This window comes from Momordica charantia (assembly GCF_013281855.1).
Source record: "Momordica charantia cultivar OHB3-1 chromosome 11 unlocalized genomic scaffold, Mcharantia_2.0 BLBB01000011.1, whole genome shotgun sequence".
Classification (NCBI taxonomy): Eukaryota; Viridiplantae; Streptophyta; class Magnoliopsida; order Cucurbitales; family Cucurbitaceae; genus Momordica; species Momordica charantia.
In genome coordinates, this window is record NW_028275159.1 from 14499413 (window position 1) to 14505412 (window position 6000).

The 6000-nt window shown below is 35.6% G+C and overlaps 1 pseudogene; it reads right to left on the bottom strand.

The window, feature by feature from the left end:
- Window positions 1-122: 122 nt before the first annotated feature.
- On the bottom strand, window positions 123-1811 carry LOC148208161 (uncharacterized; annotated as a pseudogene).
- Window positions 1812-6000: the final 4189 nt, after the last annotated feature.

A 6000-nucleotide genomic window follows, 5' to 3' on the forward strand; every position in this document is an offset into this window, starting at 1 on the left:
AAATTTACTTTAGAATAGACCAAAGTAAGAGATGCACCTTTCTTTTTACGCCAAACATGATACGTGGTACATTCCTTCTTTGAATGTCTAGGTTTCTCTCACAAGAAACAACATTTGATATCTTACCGTTGTTTCTTAGGAGCTGGACCCTTAGCAGCTTCATATTTCTTTTTTCCTTTTGGCCTTTTCCTTAGAGGTGCTTGTCAGGTGAGCACTTTCTGTACTATCTTGCTTTAATCTCTCTTCCTCTTGTACAAAATAAGAAATCAACTTATTGAGAGTCCATTCACCTTTTTGATAGTTATAATTGACCTTAAACTGATTAAAGTGTGTAGGAAGAGATATAAAGACTAGATGCACTAGCAAACCATCAGATAGGTCAAGTTGGAGTGCTTTTAGTTTTGATGCCAGATGAGACATTTCCATAATGTACTCCCTAATATTTCCTTTGCCCTTATATTTCATAGAAATCAAGCGTTGTAAGAGCATGCTCGTTTCAGCCTTATCGTTTGGCAAAACGCTTTTCTATTTCAACAAGGAAATCTTTGGCATTAGTTATTCCTTCGGATACTGCACCCCTAAATGCCTCTGGAATGCCGCGTTTTATGATCATTAGACACATGCGGTTTGAGAGATCCCACTTCTCATGAAGTCTCCTTTCATCAGGAGAACTCTCGACTGAAGGAGAAGGAGGTTGCTCTATCCTAAGTGTAAGGTCTATATCTCTGCAGCCTAAAATTATATGAATGTTTTCTTTCGAATCTTTGAAGTTTCAACCATTAAGAATAGGTACATTATTGAGGTTAGCAGCTATTGTAGTAACATTTGCTATAAAAAAATGTAACCATAAACAGTGAATTAAAAAAAGACTTCCGATGAAAAGTTTGAACTTTAACCGACATTAATTCAAGATATGGGAATTAACTATAAAATTGATGGAATACGTACTCAAATCAATTCACATACGTTCATATATTTTTTTTTGGCCATTTAAAGTCAAAATATGAACTTATTGATGAATAAAAAAAATGACAATTTTCGCTTGCCAATTGTAAGGTCGTACACAAGCTATTTCTATTTTTTTAATAATAATCAAAACGCATGAAACCCATAAAATGCGATTGTAATTTTTATGTAAAGCCGACTATAGTATCTATACATTTTGACCATGGTCATTTTATAATTACTCTATTAAACAAACTTACACAATATCACTTCTCTTGGTCTAATTAAATAGCAAAAAAGCACATCAAATGCTTACATGTGTTTATGGTATTTTTATGTGTGGCCCCATATTATTAGAAATTCTAACAAAACCAGTCAATTTTTAAGAGTGACAAAGTACAGAGAGGAAGAACATAGAGAAAACAAGTATAAAGGAGGAGAGAGAGATTTAATTTTTTGAAGTTTAGGGTTTAATTTGTAAAATTGGGAGTCTAGGGGTTCAATTTTTCAGTCTTTGAAAATTTGAGGGTTTAATTTTTGTAATTGAAAGTTTGAGGGTGCAATTGTAACAATCATCATACTTTAGGGGTGCTTTTTGCAATTACCCAACTAATTTTTTTTAAGGAGTCGGCATTAATTTATAACTTCTATTGGGACGTCAACCTTCATATCACCTAATCATCAAGGGTTTTCTCTTATGATCTTGACCCTTTTGTCGGTTTATTTTTTTGTTTGTCTTTCTTGCAGCAAAGACACTCGCAAGATTTGTTGAGTGTGTTCAGCTATCATGTTTAGATTCCATTTTGGGGGAATGCCACCTATCATGGTGGAACAACACACCTAAGTTGGTGGTTACCATCCTCCATTCTGATAAAAGTAGGGGTGTAAATATTTGGTTTCTGTTGGTTTTTGGACAAAATCGAACCGATCCGAAGGTTGTCAGTTATAGTTTGGGTCGGGTCGCTTTCAGGTTTTTTTTTCTCCTTCTGTCAGGGGTTCCCACCGTAACACCCAGATCCAAATCCTTCATGACAGCAAAAGGCGTTTCGTAGCAAATTTTTTTTATCAATGAATGGAAGATGTAACAAGCACACCTTATTTTGCAATATTTTTCAGATCCAAATCCTTCGATTGGAAGGTTGAATGGGTGTTCAAAGGTGGAATCACCGTTGTAGGTTTCTTGAGAGAGTGGGTTTGTCGAGAGAGGGCCAGTGAGTTTGTTTAGATTTAATCGTTGAAAGGTTGGTCGGCGTGGGTTTGTTTGGATTTTGCCGGAAAGTCGGCCGTCGTGGGTTTGTTGTCAAAGAATCGGAAGGTTTGTTGGGAAAGACTAGTTTGTCGAGAGATGGGTTTGTAGAGAGAGAGGAAATGGTGATAAATCATAGGTTTGTAGAGAGAGCGGAAATGGTGAGAAATCATGAGTTTGTTGAGAGAGAGACTAAGAGAGAGGAAAATTATGAGTTGTTGACAGAGAGGGGGGAATGATGAGTTTGCTGAGAGATTGAAGCAGCAGGAGGAAACGGTGCATTGTATAAGATAGGGCAATTTTTTTATTCGATTTATAGAAACCGAACGGAACCGACTTGAGCTATAACCGAATCGAACCGACTCGAATTAAATCGGTTCGGTTCGATTCGTCGGTTCGGTTATGGCACTTACATCCCTACATTCTACGAAGACCACCTAATTTGGTGATGTATCCCTATGGTGACCGTCCTTTCGGAGAGATCCAATTTGAGGGATACCACCTATTATGTGGGAACAACACCTAACTTGGTGACTTGTTCATTCGGTTACCATCATCCATTATGCCAAAACAACAAATTTGGTATACATCGGTTACCATTCTTTAGGGAGGACACCAATATGGGAGAGAAGATCCAGTTTAGGGGACGACACCTATTATGTGGAAACAATGTAACATCTTGTATTTTTTTATATGATATTTCAGTAGTTTAAATGAATAAACTAGAAAATTAATTTTTAAAATTTTATTTATCAATGAGATTTTTCTAATTTAGTCCTTTTGTTATGCGTTCTTATCTTTCCTAAAAAAAGATAATATTTAATAGGTAAGTTTGGATTAGATCAAATAGATTAAGAAAAAATATATAAACAATTGAAAAAAAACGAAAAGAAAAGAAAAAAAATAAAAGGAAAGAAAAATAAAAGTAAGATAAAAGAAAAAAAATGAAGAAAAGATGGGCTGGGCCTTCCAATTAATTAAAAAAAGAATATCACAAACCGTAACTTATTTTGTTAAGGTGTCGTACGTTTTTCTTTTCTCTCTCAATTTTGGCTTTCGCAAAACAGTTTTCTTTCGTAGATCAAGTTACATTTATTTTGGATTACTATTAAGGTAAATGACTCTACTTTTGAAATGTTTTAGGGCTAAATTGGAAATTTCATATGATGTTTTGAATGACTATATGATGGATGTTGTTTGTGAGTTAAATGTTATATGAAATTGTTGTGCTGCATTACAAAATGTTTAATTATGGGATCTCATGCATGATCATATGATTTTTTTTTTATAAAAAGTTTGTGGCAACTACCCTACTACGACGCACAGACCAATTGAAATTGAGGACCTAGGTAGGTGAGACTTGACTCTCTGACTAGGTGTCGACTACCATAAATTGGAGTAGAGTCTCGTAGGAAACCAACCTATATACCATAATAGAGTTGGTATCGTCTGTGTATGGTTGGGTTAATTGCTCACATTAGCCAAAAAGAAAGGAAAATGAAAAAAAAAGGAAAAGAATTTGATTGATAAAGATTTAGGTCCCACATGTTTATGTTGTTATGTATGTGTATGCATGTCTGACACTGTTAGTTTGGTTATTTAGTGAGTAGTATTAATATTCACCTCTTTCCCGTTATTTTTTAAGGAAAAATAAAGATGTACATGGTATGTGACGAAGATATTTACCGGCTGTGCCATGGGTTTTCATTTCTGCATTAGTTTCATGTTTTATTTTTATTTTATTAGGAGTTATTTATCTTAATATTATGTGTTATATAAAACCTTCTATGAGATTCCAAATAAACCTTTTTAATTTTATTTTATAAAGTTATGTTATTAAATTGTATTTTGTTTTGTTTATTATTATTTTTTAAAAGGATTTTTAAATATTCAAAGCATGCATGTAGTAACGTCCCTACTTTTACATGAATTTGCAAACTGAATGAGATAATAGACTTACGTCACGATATCTTTAAGTCCCAGAAAGTTGGGTCATTACAGTTGGTATCAGAGCCAAAGTTAATGGTCTTGTAGACTTGCTTTTATCGTAAGCATCACTATGTCAGCATGACCAGCCACATAGATATCTTGTCACCACCAGGTATGCCTTTTGTTTTAACAATAATTCTTTTCATTAAAAAAAGTGTAATAAGCATAAATAATAAGCATGGTTATGTTGTATTGTGATGAACAATATGTTTATGAACTATGTTATGGTTATTAGATTATGGCTCCACGTAGAAGAGTTTTTGTGGGACGGGGAGGATTAAGTAGAGGTGCAAACCGTGAGACAATAGAGCCAATGGTGATTAATTAACCTAGTGGTCAGACGAAGATTCCACCAGTGGGTCAAACTCCTTGACAAACGAAGAATCTTCCTGTGGTTCAAACTCCTAGTTAGATGGAGAATCCACCAGTGGGTCAAACTTTTGGGCAATTAGAGCCTACTATAGCGTCCTTAATGATGAAGACCTTCCAGACACTTGTTCAAACTACTAACCAAATGACTAAACTAACTCAAGATCAAGGGAGCATGTCAATAGAAGCCAAATATGTGCGAGATTTTAAGAAGTATGACCCTCAATCTTTTAACAGACTATCTGTAGAACCGATGTTGGCAGATGCTTGATTATCCTTGATACAAACTATCTTTTGTTATATGAGGTGTCTGGAGGAACAAAAAGTGTAGTGTGTTGTCTTCATGTATGATGTTTTTTTATGGTGGGAGTCTGCAGAGAGGTCTATCGATGTTAGTGGAAGCCCAAACACATGGTTGCAGTTTAAGGAGGCTTTCTTCCTACAGTATTACCTAGCGATCACCTGATTCAGGAAACAAGCAAAGTTTCTTAACCTGAAACAAGACAATAGATCAGTGGAGGAATATGAGAGAGAATTCACAAAACTGTCCCTTTTGCCCCAGAGCTAGTAGACACGGAGGCCAAGAAGACCATTTTTTTTTATTTTAGTTAATTTGTGGGAAATTAATTTAGGTTGGGCTAGTAACTTTCATAAATTTTAGGTTGGAAATTTTATATGATGTTAGTTTGGGGAAACTACCCCTACTGTAATGCACATACTCGATTGAAATTGAGAACCTAGGTCGGTGAGACTTGACTCTCTGACAACTACCATCAATTGGGGTAGAGTCTCCCAAGAAACTCACTTATGTACAAGTTGGTATCGTCTGTGAGGGTTGAGTTAATTGCTCACATTGGCTAAAAGGAAAGGAAAAGAATTTGACTGATAAAGATTTAGGTCCCACATGTTCATGTTACATTATGTATGTGTATGCATGTTTTACCCTGTTAGCTGGGTTACTTACTTAGTGTTTTTAATGCTTACCCCCTTCCTCTTATTTTTTTTAGGAAATTACAACGATACCTAATTTGGTGATGTATCCCTACGGTTGCCGTCCTTTCGAGAATGATACCAATACAGGGGGATCTCATCAAGTTTGGGGGATAAAACCTATCATTTGGGAACAACATCTTACTTGGTGACTTGTTCTTTCAGTTACCATCCTCCATTTTGTCAAGACAACCAAATTTGCTAAGGTATGACCTCGGTTACCATCATTTCGTGGATGACACCAATAGAGGGGAGAAGATCCAGTTTGGGGGATGAAACCTATCATGTGGGAACAACACCTAACTTGATGACTTGTTTCTTCAGTTACCACCCTCCATTTTACCAAGACCACTTAATTTGGTGACGTATCCCCACGATTACCATCTTTTCGGGGATAACACCTATATGAGAGATCTCATCCAATTTGGGGCATGACATCTATCATGTAGGAACAACATCTA